Source organism: Hemicordylus capensis, chromosome 1, assembly GCF_027244095.1.
Source record: "Hemicordylus capensis ecotype Gifberg chromosome 1, rHemCap1.1.pri, whole genome shotgun sequence".
Taxonomy (NCBI): domain Eukaryota; kingdom Metazoa; phylum Chordata; class Lepidosauria; order Squamata; family Cordylidae; genus Hemicordylus; species Hemicordylus capensis.
The window spans coordinates 402,449,554-402,463,106 of NC_069657.1; the positions used below are offsets into that span (position 1 = coordinate 402,449,554).

At 41.6% G+C, this 13,553-nt stretch overlaps 1 long non-coding RNA gene across 1 annotated transcript; it reads left to right on the top strand.

The window, feature by feature from the left end:
- The first annotated feature begins 793 nt into the window (after window positions 1–793).
- On the top strand, window positions 794–7,970 carry LOC128340595 (uncharacterized). Its single transcript, XR_008313821.1, has 3 exons — window positions 794–955; window positions 2,352–2,440; window positions 7,155–7,970. It is a non-coding gene; the product is annotated as an uncharacterized LOC128340595 (long non-coding RNA).
- The last annotated feature ends 5,583 nt before the right edge of the window (window positions 7,971–13,553 follow it).

The window sequence follows — 13,553 nt, forward strand, 5'->3', positions numbered from 1 at the left end:
ACGGACCTTCTTGGTTACTGCCCTGAGATTGTGGAATGCACTCCCTGTTGAAATACTATCCTCCCCATCTCTGGCAATTTTTTTAAAAAATCTGAAAACCCATCTTTTCACCCAAGCTTTCCCAGCTTTTTAAAATTGTCTGTTTTAATTTTATGGCTGATTTTAAATAGTTGAATTGTTTTAACTTTTTATAAATGTTTTAATTGTTTTATGTTAACCACCCAGAGACAAAAGTTTGGGTGGTATAGAAGTTTGATAAATAACTAACTAAATAAATAAATAATGAATGAATGAATTCAGTAAGAACATTTCCATGTGTGCAATTATGATAATTCTATCCACATAATCTATATATTTAGTTCTCGAAGGCATACCCATGGCTAATCCCATGTATGGCAACTCTTGCGAGAATTAGTGAGCAGCTGCCAGATAACCACGGGTACACTGCAGCCAGCCGTGGGCAGCGAGGGAAAGTGCCACCGGCTGCGGGCAGTGAGGGAAGGCAACGGCCAGGCCTGTGGGTGGGGAGGGAACAGAAAGCGGACGGGGGGGGAGAACAGACATGGGCTGAAGGGAGGGGGGAGAGACAGAGAGGACTAGGGGCGCAGATGCTCTGCACCAGGTCAGCTAGTCTTTAATTATTCTTGAAGAAAAAGGTTTGCACTGGAAATACTACTCAATGAGGTTGGTAAGGATAATCCAGCCGTTTCCAGTCTTCCAAGGGCTTTCAGTTCTGCATGGAACCTTTTACTTCCTTTCTGACTGATTGCCTTTCTCATCTGTCACGGCTGCTATCCATTTGAAATACAGGAAAAGGAGTAAACCAGACAGACCTCATAGTATACCTCTTTCACACCAGCCTATCAACATCCAGCCTATCAACATCCAGCCTATCAACATTTTCACACCAGCCTATCAACATTCTTCCCAGGGGGGTGAACTACCACTCTAGTAGGTAGGACTTCATTAGAGGTACTTCTTTCTTCCTGTGCATCAGTCTGCACTGCTTAACACCACACCAGCCTTATACATCTGTGCAGGAAGGGGGATAAATTAGAACACAATGATAGCCTCGCTGCAGACAGTTCTCCTATCTTCCCACCTAGAAGCCCCTGCCTTATATTCTTGTGGGGAGGATAAAATAGAATGCAGCTTCAATAACAGCTCAGCTGCACACAGTCATCCCCTTTCAGGATGACTACTGTTTTAAACAGTACCACAGCCAGTAGTTAAGGTGAGTGGGAAACAGATATTAACTCATTAGTGCTAAACCATAATGAGAATGTTGCAAACATTTTCTCATCCTGCAAAATACCCCTCTTGTCCCTTCCAATTTTACCAATTTGGAGATGGTGCACATGAAAGTGGGTGAATCTGTTTGCAGTTCTGGTGGGCTTCTGCTTCAGTGCTTAAAACAAAAACAAAAAAAAAAAAAACAGTCAGCTTGGAAACAGTGAGGTCATCACATAGCCAATAAGCTATGAAGACATGTTGAGCCCCTGGTGGCGCAGTGGTAAAACTGCCGCCCTGTAACCAGAAGGTTACAAGTTCGATCCTGACCAGGGGCTCAAGGTTGACTCAGCCTTCCATCCTTCTGAGGTCGGTAAAATGAGTACCCAGAATGTTGGGGGCAATATGCTAAATCATTGTAAACCGCTTAGAGAGCTCCGACTATAAAGCGGTATATAAATGTAAGTGCTATGTAAGTGCTATTCATAGCAAAACAAGCCTATGGGCAAGTGCCCTCACTGTGAATAGCTTCACTTGCCCTTAGTGATATTACCATGTTGCCAGATCTTATGTACTCTCATACTGTGCAGTGCAGTGCAATGCACCGCCTATGGAAGGGCTGTGTGCTGTTTCTGTTCTTCCCCAAACCATGTTCTTGCAGCTTGTCCTGAGCTCAGAGAGGCTCCATTGCTACTAAGAATTGTGCAATTGTTGCAGCAATAAGCTTCCCTTTGGGAATAATGGGAGGCATGTTGCTGCAATGACCGTACAGTTCTTAGTAGCCATTGAGCTTCTCTGAGATTGGGAGAAGCAAGAACATGATTTGGTGATACTACACTGGCCCATGTGATTGAAAGGGGGATGCAGCAAGAGCGAACAGCCCTCCATGCAATAAGAGGATGTTCCAGGAGGATGTCAAGCCCATGCTCTCAACAATTCACTACTATTTCAGCCTTCTGGGCCTCCAAGCAACATGGATGTGCTTACTATATCATGTTTACCATGGTTCCATTGTTTGCGACACATGCCCTATAACAGTCACAACATGACTCTAAAGTTGGTCACACTGGCACTGCCACTCCCATTTTTCTTTTTCTCCTTCTTGTCTTTCTTTGCTGCAGGTTGTCAAGAAGAAAAGCTATGCACAATGGCATGAGAGAATCTAAAATGGCTGCTGCTGAGCACTTGGGCACTGGAGTTAAGAGTCCAGGTTTGAATGCATAAAGCGATGAGCGGGGGAGAGGGAGATAGTGAAAACAAAAAAGTATTACAAAATTAAACATTGCAGAGTATCTCATCAAGCGACATAGGCCTCAGCTTAATAATGAGATAAACCTTTGGGTCAGGCCTCTATTTGCTTCCATTTCAAGAACAGCAGGACTGTAGAATCGGTGGTGACGCTTCTTCCCATTCCATTCATATGTGTCAAAGAAACTAAAGTAATATCCTACTTGGCTCCCTCCTACTGATTTTGCCAAAGTTGTTTATCCTTTCATGTTCCAGATTTTGTCACATACTTTAAAAGATCAGTCTCTCACATTGGGGTTCTTGACAGGGTGCTAACTTTGAGAGAAATGGGATTCCTTAAGTGTAAATGTGATGTAGCCGTTTCATTTTGTTATCACACCCCGGGTGCAATGTGCATGTTTGCTGGCCTTCTCTTGAGAGAATGGATTATGACACTAAGTTGCTTACAGGTTTGTGGTGTTTTTTTAGCAGCAAAACCAAATGACAGTAGGCTGCTGATTCAAACCTCCTCCTCAAAATCACACTGTTTTACACCTAAAGCAATATTGCTAGGAACTAGAATTCCATTTCTTTTCCCCAGTTTGCTCTCAAGTTGTCATATTTGGGCAGACGTACTGTGTACTAGAATTGGGCAGATGTACTGTGAAGATGTTATTATAAAATATAGCTGATCAGGTAGAATACTGGGGCTGTGCTCCAACACACACTTCTTTGGAAGTAAGGCCCATTGAACTATATGATATTTACTTCCAAATAAACATGCATAGGATCATGTTATATGTCATCCCTTTCAAGAATTTTTTTGGTATATGTATTTTTGAGGCATAATCTTTCCTAAATCAATTAATTATATAAAATAAATATTAGTCTAAAATAATACATTCTGCAGTGAACAACATGGAACCTCCTTATTGATTTTCATTAGTTTGTCTCTGTGAGAACTGTGAACCCCAATATTCACAATTTGAGAATCTCATGGAAGCCCCATTGGAATGAATGGATTTTACACATTATAAATACGTGGCAGGCTCTAATTGCAATAAGCAACTTAGGATATTTTTATTTCATTATTTTATATGCCACTTTTCTACTTAAAAATACACAACACTATTTACAAAAAGACAAAAATATATCAGCAGCAATAAGATTACAAAGAAGTATAAAGCAGCAACAAGACCTCAGGAAAAGTAGTAGCATCTCCCAAAGGTGCCTAAAAACATAAAGAAATGAGACTAGGCCATTTCCATGATGAAAGTATTGTATAATTTTTGTGCCACCACTGAAAAGGTCCTGCCTTGTGTACCAGCCTGATTAATGACATGAATTCTAGAACAGCTTAAGTATTAGCTCGATTCTCTCAACAAAATTCTATACAGTGTTGGAGGGGTTGTAAACAGAAAGGTACATATTACCATATGTGGTGGACATGTGAGAAAATTAAACCTTTTGGAGATAAAATTTTCTTTGAAATTAGTAATATAACAAGCCAAAGAGTAGAGTACTCTCCAGACTTGGCTTTTTGACATATTTTTACAGGAAATAATACCAAAGTTGAAGATAAAGAATTAGTTATTTTCCTAATCCTGGCTGCCAAAACAATTGTGGCACAGCAATGGAAACTACTAGACAAGCTAAATGTGGAGAGATAGTACAATAAAGTATGGTCGTGGGCAATTTTGGGGGGGGGGGAATCAGATAAGCTAAAGACAATGAAAAACCAGAGAAAAGAATCACAATTTTATCGCAACTGGGGAAAAAATATTGTTTATTTAGAGTGTAACCGAGGCAATTCTGACTTTATTCATGAAGCCTGGAAGCTCTGAGCATTTTGATATGTTTAAAAACGTAGTTTAACTTCTAGTAGTGATCTTCTAATATCTATATAGTTTTGTTGGCTCATATTGTAAGTATGTTGTATTGATTTGTATTACCGTTGATTTGAATGAATTGGACTGAATATAGGTTAAAGTGTATGTGTGTGTGTGTGTGTGTGTGTGTGTGTGTGTGTGTGTGTGTGTATAGATATAGATATAGATATAGATATGATGAATTCTAGAACAGAATTTAGTGCCTCTGATTGCCAACCAGGTTCATGTGAGAGCAGGTGGCTCCGACCGTTGTTTGTTTTGTAGTTTTGTTGTTCTGTAAAGTAACATGTACACTCATGTTGCCATATTAAGAGTAATAAGTTGTGTTCATTGAGTTTATATCAGTGTACTTTCGTCTATGAAAAGACACAACAGAGGAACATTAAAGCAAAACCAACTTTTTCTACAATGCTCAGTCACCTGCCCACAAGCTAAAAGCCACATAGACATAGGCTCAGCATGTGTTTACTGAATATGCACTACCAAAAAAAAAAACTGATCCAGGACAGTCCCATCCAGTATAGGGATGTGCACGAACTGGTTCAGGTGCCGGCATTCAAACCGGCTCAGCAGAGCAGAGAGCAGTTCCTTTAAAAGCAGGTGAGCCTGCCCTTCCACTGTTCTGGCAGTGGTGCCCATTCTCCAAAAGGCTACGTGCAGCTGCGGTGCTCTTTTCTGCAGTCTCCATGCAGCGTCGGCATGCACATGGCTGTGCTGATGCCATGTGGAGGCTGCAGGGAACAGCGGTGCAACGGCACACAGCATTTTGGAAAGTAGGCCCTGCCGCTGGAACAGTGGCAGAGCAGGTAAGGAGTTCCATACCTGCTTTTTAAAGGAACTACTCCCTACCCCACCGCCAGCTGCCCCAAGCTGTTCTTACACATCCCTAATCCCATATTTGGCCAACCCATGGTTGTTTTCAGCCATATGGAAGTGCCCTTAGGTTGGATCATATTTTGGGTAAGTATACAATGACTGTAGTAATTCAAATCACCATCCGTGGTTGTCACAAGAATTGTCTTGCTGAATCAAATGGAATGCCCATCCAGTCTAGTTTTGTTTCTCCAGAACTGGTCAGTCAGATGCCTCTGGAAAGGATATACTATATTTGTGTATCTTTTAGTTATTTTATGTCAAATATTTATGCTTGGTAACAGTCTAAAGTTTTAGTTCTGTTTGGCTTATGGCCGTAAATAAAATGATTCTGATTCTGATATGCTATATACTATTATACAAATAGTATGATGAAGCTTAGCTTAACCACATTCATTCTGTTTGTTCCCAGCATCTGGTAATACTAATCACTGAATGCAGAGGTTAATTTGTTTAATCTTTCATAATCAGTAGGTATTGAAAGATGAGCAGAGCAATCATATGATCCGGTCACACTAGCATCCCAATTACATTGTCATAATGCTGGTGTCACTTTTCATACATTTACCCAGTATGAAAGTAGGATTAAAAATGGTTCCTGCTGGATTCTGGTAGGTACCATGGTAGAACCAAGAAATCAGATCTTGGAATGCAGAGGAGGGGTGGATTCCTGAAAGAAAATTCTGAATCTACCATACCTTTCCTGGAGAAGTATTAGGAAGTTTTTTTACACCTGGCTTTTATTTCACATCTCCTCCAGAATGGAGGTGTGCATTCACATATTGGCCAAATTTATCCTGAAGTCCCTGTGAGCTATTGAGGAGCACTTCACACAGAATTCAGGTTTTTCATTGTGTGTTAGAGTGTAGCCTGATTTATATCCTTACCCAGCGTAAGAGCCAGCATGGTGTAGTGGTTAGAGTGCTGGACTTGGACCGGGGAGACCCGAGTTCAAATCCCCATTCAGCTATGATACTTGCTGGGTGACTCTTGGCCAGTCCCTTCTCTCTCAGCCTAACCTACTTCACAGGGTTGTTATGAGAAGAAACTTAAGTATGTAGTACACTGCTCTGGGCTGCTTGGAGGAAGAGCGGGATATAAATATAAATAAAATTAATTAATTACATAAATAAAAACAATCCACTTTTTCAGTTCGTTTTTTTGGGTAACTTCAAACTCGCAGTAAAGCCTCATAGAAAACCCACTCTAAAGCCTGCTATCTTGGAAAGCTCCAGGAGGTTCTACTAATTTCTAATGTACTGGCTGACATCCAGACAAAGTTACTATTGTTCAGGAGTTACTCTAAAAGATTACTTAATTTCAACAGGATTTCCCTTTAGTCAGGATGTCATCCATTGACATTAGGGTTCATTAGCTCAAATACCACCCTGAAGTAAGCTTTTGTATTGTCATCTCTCATTTTAATTTGCAAAATCCTTCACTACATCTGCTCATGTTTGTCCTCAAAGCAAGCTTAAATAGGTCACTCTTATCCCCATCAGATAGATGGCAGAACTGAAGGTGAGAGATGGGCCTTACCAAATGCCAGGCCACCTGACAAATATGTGACAGAGCAGCCATTTGAATCCAGGCCCAAGGCCACTGTACCACACTTGCTCTCACTTTTTGCCTCCTTTTAAAACATGGGCTTTGGGTGGTGATGGTGGGGGACACTTGCCTTGCAATAATAAACTGCAGTTCTTTTTTCTGTTGTCGGTGCAACTCCCAAATCACATGTGATTAGTTTGACAGCATATTTATTATTGTCAGCACTGCGGAGAATGCAGTGAGGCAATCTGCTCATATTCCAAATGACAAACCATCAACAACAGCCAGCTCCCTTTCTAATTCTGCTTTCTGCCTGGCTGTGAAGTGTCTCTAAAGCAGACATCACACTGCTTCATTCTTTTATTCAGGCATTTTACTGTCTTTCAGACGAGATGCTCAGCAGAAATCCTGAATGAAAAGGATCTATCCACAGAGGGATTATTATCAGTTGGGTCAGTTGAAAACTTGATGCCATGTCAGCTGAAACTGCTACAGGTATATGACTAGCCAGCAGTTCACAAAATGATTCACGAAAGAACATTCCTCTTGGGACCTTTACAATGGAGAATCCCTCCCCACCCTCCCTGCAAAAAACTCCCTCAGGCACAGAATTTATTTTGGTAAGTCAGCACAGAATCATCCTTGACACTGGTAGATCATCACAGCATCAGTCAAGGCAGTAGGGAATCTTATGGACTAGACATCCTAGCATTAAAAAGAAAGGAGAAGAATAATTGTAGACCACTCACTATGCTTGAGTGGTCCCCCTTTCTTCTCTCTAAGAAGTGTGTTTTTTTGGCAGCTGCTGAAGGATATGCTAAACTGCTTATGAGGTATGTTGTATGTTATGTGAATGGAAAAATTGCTAGGAGACGGATAGTGGAGAAGGTGGAACTCAGCTCATTTTAAAAGCCCAGTCAAAGTGATGGATCTGAAATTATTTTGAAGCTCAATTGAAAATGTGGCTCACCAAGGTGGCATGCATAGAATTGGAACTAAAATATTACTTCTGCTGATTATGAGGTTATGCCATTTCCTTCAACCTAGGCTAACCTTGTAAGTAAAAGGAGAATGCTATGTTTTTAGTGTACAGGCGCTAGATTTGTAGAAAAACAAGGAGCTTCTTATATTTAGAATTTCTGCTTTCAAGTGACTGAGGAGCAAAAACAGAGCCAAGAACTGTTTAAATAGCAGAAGCAGAGACAGTAGGACACAGCAGCCCGCCATATCTCTCTCTGCTTTCCTGTGCTCTGAGACTCAAGAAGAAAGGTGGGAAGGTGTGAGTTTGATTATCATGGTCCTTGCCAAACCTTTGTGATACATATCAAGAGCAAACACAAAATAAAGACAGGAAACATCCACATTAATATGTTTGATTTGCAGAATCTTCGTCCAATGTCAGAGTATTTCTGTTAGGCTGCCCAGTTTTGCGGTAGTGGAATATGGCAGTTCTGAGATTCGGGGAACTTTATGTTTGTGGCATCCCATAATCTGAACCCTGAACTGGAGAAATTGGGGTGGGGGGGGAGGTTTAAAAGGAGACACAAAGAAAGGGGCATAATGAGAAGATCCTGCAATTGGTTCAGGTTTTTTTCAGACAAGAGGGTCCCTGGAGCAGAAAGAAGATAAGAACTGTCCATTTCAAAGGGGTGGTGTTCCAAGAGGACACCATTGATTCTGGAGATTTGAGCAGCTATGTTGGACCAGTGGGAGTCCTAACTATGTCATTTGTAGTGGAAGAGCAATGTGAGGCATTTGCCAGATATATTGAAATTGGGTAACAATCGGGCACGTTTACACATTGAGCTTCAGCCCATTAAAACAGCTGCTCCTGCCCTACTCAAAGTATGTTTTGAGGTGTGGCAGCTAAAGGACAGGCTACCTTCTTCCTGTCAGGTGGGAACTATCAGGCAGGGGTATCCCTGTGTAGTCCATCCCATTTAGGAATCACCTCCTCTCTAATACAAAGGACTAAATCTGGAGAGGAGAGGATCACCTTAGTCTCCTTTCTCTTCTTCCAGGCTCACTTAAGAAATGCAGAGGCTAGAAGTCCTGTTAAAAGTCTGTGAAGTCTCTCTCTCTCTCTCTCTCTCTCTCTCTCACACACACACACACACACACACACACACCCCAAATTCAGAAATGTAGGGGAGAATTTGATCAACTCTTTATTTAGCAGAGAAACCCAGTTTGATAAGAACAGAGCTCAAGGAGGAGAGCTGGAGACAATTGCTTAAGGGCTAAACAAGAAGTTACAAACTGGAATAGAAAGCCTCCACCCTGTACTGGCTACATTATGGTGGAAGAAAGAAGAAAGATCAGAAAGCACAAAGAAGGGGAAGTGCGCTAAGAATATCTGTCTACCAATCAGGACAGACTTAGAGCAGAGATTGATAGTACAGAGAGAACAAGGGGGCAGTCCTACACTCTCTGCCTCTGATTGTAAGTGTTGATGCTCATTGAGTCAGATCTCCAACCAGAATTAAAAATTGGTGTCCCATTTTCAAATGGAACTGGGAGGAATTCACCCACCATTCACCCACATGCATGGATTAGTATTAATTAGCAACCTCAAAGGAGGGAGGCTTGCTCCATTTTGCTTTATGCCCCAAAGCTGAATGTGAACAGGGCTTTCAATCCTCTTGAAAATGTCATTGCCTTTCTAACCCCACTGATAGTTGTCCAATGCACGTTTCAAAGCTGGCAAAGCAGTGGTGGCATCTGCCCACCCCCTCTTGCTCAGATGGGCCTGATAATTTCCCTTGAAAAGGCACTGCACTGAATTGAATGTTTGCTCTTCTTCTGAGAAAACAATTAATGAGATGATTATTTTAAAAGGCCACACAGAAGCTGTTATTAAAAAGCAATCCCAGGCAGAAAGGAATGATTGCACACATGAATCCCCGAATGGCATTCTGTATAAGCAGAATCAAATCCATTGTTCTCCTGTGAGGATACTCCTTAATTCACCTCAACTTTCCCGCTTCTTCTTTAAAAGAAGAAATTCTTCTCTCTGTAGTGGGCAGATGCACCCTGGGGGAAAAACACTATTTTGCCATTAAAAGAAAAAGAAAAATAATGAGAGGGAATCAGAAATTAAAGGCTGCACATTTGCATGGGAATATAAACTGATATAAAGCAAATCATAGTTATTATTCCTTGAATAGCTTCTCTATCTCCCATGATCAACAGGAAGCAAGAGAACCCTACTAGCACTTTGTCCACACTGGACAATCTGGAGCCACATTTATGTTCTATGATCAAATTGCCATAAGTCTGAAAAAACATGGGAGAGGAACCCACACAGACAAATGGAAGTGAAGTATCTGGATACATCATGCAAAGAACCCATCTGGAGAAATTATCTAAATTTTTTTCTTTCGGAAACCCTGTTATTCAGAGAAAAACTGCACTTTGGAGAAATTTAAATAAGGATGTCTATTCCAGAGCAAAAGGCTAGCAGGGAAGTACTCTGAGAATAAAAAACTGAAGTAGCTGTTCAGGTCAACATAGTATATCTATCTGTTGTTCTATATAAGTGTTGCCCAATAAAGACTGATTTTCCTGACATAAAACTTTGCCAGTTCCCCAGCATACTGGTGCAGTTAGTTGGGAAGTTCTGTTAGGCTGCTCTCTCACTGCACTGGTGCATTCTTGCTCTGTATGTCAGCCAGTGAGTTTATGACTGAAGTGAGATGTGAATAAAGCTCTGCCATCCCACTGTTCACACTCTTAATCACTCCACTCCATTGGTTCTTACAACAAAACTTAAAAGGACAGCTTGTTTGTTTTAAAGTAGTAAATAATCAAATTAATGCTGCTTTCTAAACTGGTTATTATAACAAAAATAATGATGAAACCAAATTTGAGAAATGATTAAAAGAGTGAATGTTTAATTAGTTCTCATTAATTAGATGATGTTTTCAGAGCATTGTAAAAAACCTAAGCTCAGCATCAGACAGTTCTAGGCTAAACAACGAGCAAGCATGAAGGTCTTATGTGATGTAGGAGAACTTTGAACAACTGAAGAGACACTGAGCAAAGATACATGTAAGTCTTGAAGGGGGAACATCAGAAGGGCAATACATAAACAGAAAGATGCTGTTTTCTAATAAAATAGATGCTGAAACTCAGGCCTGGCCTTCATTATGAAAATAGGGGCATGCAAACAGATTTGAGCTTGAACCGGGTTTGAGTCAAAAGGCCTAGTTTGAATGGTTCCAGCTTAAACCAGACTGGCCCTCCAAAAAGGGAGGCCAGTCCAAGCTCAAGCTGAACTGAGCCCAGTTTGGACTGAACTGGTTCAGTCTGGTTTAACCGGTTCTAGTGCTTGCAAAGGAGAATCCAGTAAATAAGATTCCCCTTTATAAGAACTGGGGGAACCCTCTGGGGTTGAAAAATGGTCGTTGGGGGGCAGGTGGGAGATTACTTCCCACATCATGGCGGTTGCACAGCTCCTTGGGTGTGGCAGTGAATGGTGGCTCCCCTAGGCCCCACTGATGCCTCCTCCATCAGCTTGGGCAGGGGTTGCTTGCACTGAGGCTATTAGAGTGACCTCTGCACATTTGCAGAGCCTATTTGCATCACCATGCGGATTTGTGTGGACCAGGCGGCTTGAGTTCAGTTCTAACTTTAACCGAACCACCCAAAGTGGTTCCATGCACACCCCAAGTAGAAATTCATACTTCAGGTACACAAAAGCAATGTTCAGACATGAAGTATATTTATACATCAGCTTGAAAGGGCGGGAAATTCAAGTAGACATCAAACACAAAATGAAAACTACACGGAGATCACCACAAAATGGAGGTCCGAAACAACAAAACATTTGGCTCTGAAATTCGGGCGATTTGTTCTGGAGCCGAATATTTCAGGACTTGCAGAGGGGTGATTTGTTTTGTGCACAAATCGCCCAAAACAGGCAGATTTGGGTATAGAACATTCTGTACCTGAAACGTTTTGCATATCCCTAGTTTCCAGTCAGAAAAGACAATTCTGGGCTATAGATAGACTAGTGGTCTGACTGAACCTAGGTAGTTGCATAGTTCAAACATGTCATGCTGGAGTGAGAAAGGCTGTGAATGTCAGAGTTCCTTTTTCTGCACAACTACCAAAGATGTAATTAAAAGAGGCCTGTCAACCTTTGCCTCTGGTCTTCATATCTCTGTCTGTCTTTTAAAGACAAAATACATTGGCTGACAATTCCACTCACAATTTGGAAAACGCCAAGTGTCTCTGCAGCATTTAGCTATCAAACATCTCATGTGCAGGAAAACATCTTTTCACCAATCCCTTCTCCCCCTGGAACTAGGAGTAGGCCTGAGGGTCACATGGCCCTGGTCTTACTTCCAGGTCTCACAGAGAGCCTCTGCGGGGAGGAGGAATGGGTGAAAATGCTGCCCCAGGTGCATGGTATGACTGAGCTTTGAAGGCATTTGACACTGATCATGAGGATATTGGCTACCCAAAATAAAAATAAAATGCCTGTCTTTCTCTTTTAAAAAATCCCAACCACCCTGTATAAAAAGAAATAGTGCTAATGCCACTCCTTCAGCCCACTTGAGTCCCAACTAGGCCTGTGTATGAGGACAAAAGTCGGGATCAGGTCCAGCCCGATCTAATCTGATCCTGAAAGTGTCAATCCGGAGTTTTTTGGACCCTTCTCAAAGTTGGGGCTAGGATTGGGGTTGGGATTGGGGTCAGGCAAAACATTTAAAAAAATTTTAAAAGCGAACCACAGATACTCATGGTGAACCCAGGAGAAAGCTAACATAACACCAGAAAGTCGCAGGGGAAGTGAGGTAACATCAGAAAATCTAAAGGGAAATTACCTCACACCAGAAAAACACAAGAGAAACCTGGAAATTGGCTGTCAGCTGTTTGTGAGTTAAAAAAAAAAGGCTAAGGAGCTTTTTTAAAACTTTTTTAAAAAAATGAGATATGCATAGGTGGGCAGGCAGGCAGGCAGGCAGATAGAAGGCAGAAGATGGGTTTTCCTCCCAGTCACAGTTGCTTAAATCCAATTTAAGACACAACAACAACAACAACAACAACAACCTCTCACCACCATTTGGAGTTCTTGAAACTCCAAATATTTGTGAAAGTAGTTGGAGAAGGAGAATATGAACTGGGCAGGCCAAGTTTGGGTTTGGACTCTCTCCAAAGCCATCCAATTTTGGTAAAATTAGACATGGAGGTCATTCACACAATCAAGTACTATGTTCTACCCAGGTTTGGGAGCTGTGTGTGCTCTCATTTTTCATTTCTGTGAAAGCAAGGTAAGAGGAAAATCTGGATAGAACTGATTGTGTGAAGCAAGGTAGGAGGAAAAACTACCCAAGTCTTCCTCCTAACTTGCTTCCACACAATCACTTCTACCCAGATTTTCCTTTTACCTTGCTTTCACAGAAGTGAAAAATGAGAGCACACAGCTCTCAAACCTGGGTAGAACACTGGTTTTTTTGGGTTTGGGGTTTTTTTTTACTATGACTCTGTGAATGACCTCACTGTCTGATTTTCCTGATCTGATTTTGTACAGGCCTAGTCCCAACCCACCAGCTAGAGTCAGACTAATACTAGGCCAAGTATTGGAAGGGCGGTATAGAAATCGAATGAATGAATGGTCAACTGCCAGCCTGCAGGCTACTGCCAAACCCTGACCCATTTTTTGTTGCCTCTGCCCGTCTTCACACTAATTGTTATGGTGTGTGTGTCAGTATTCCCTCTAACAGGGATTCCCAGATGTTCTTCACTACAACTCCCAGGATCTCCAGCTGCAATGGCCTT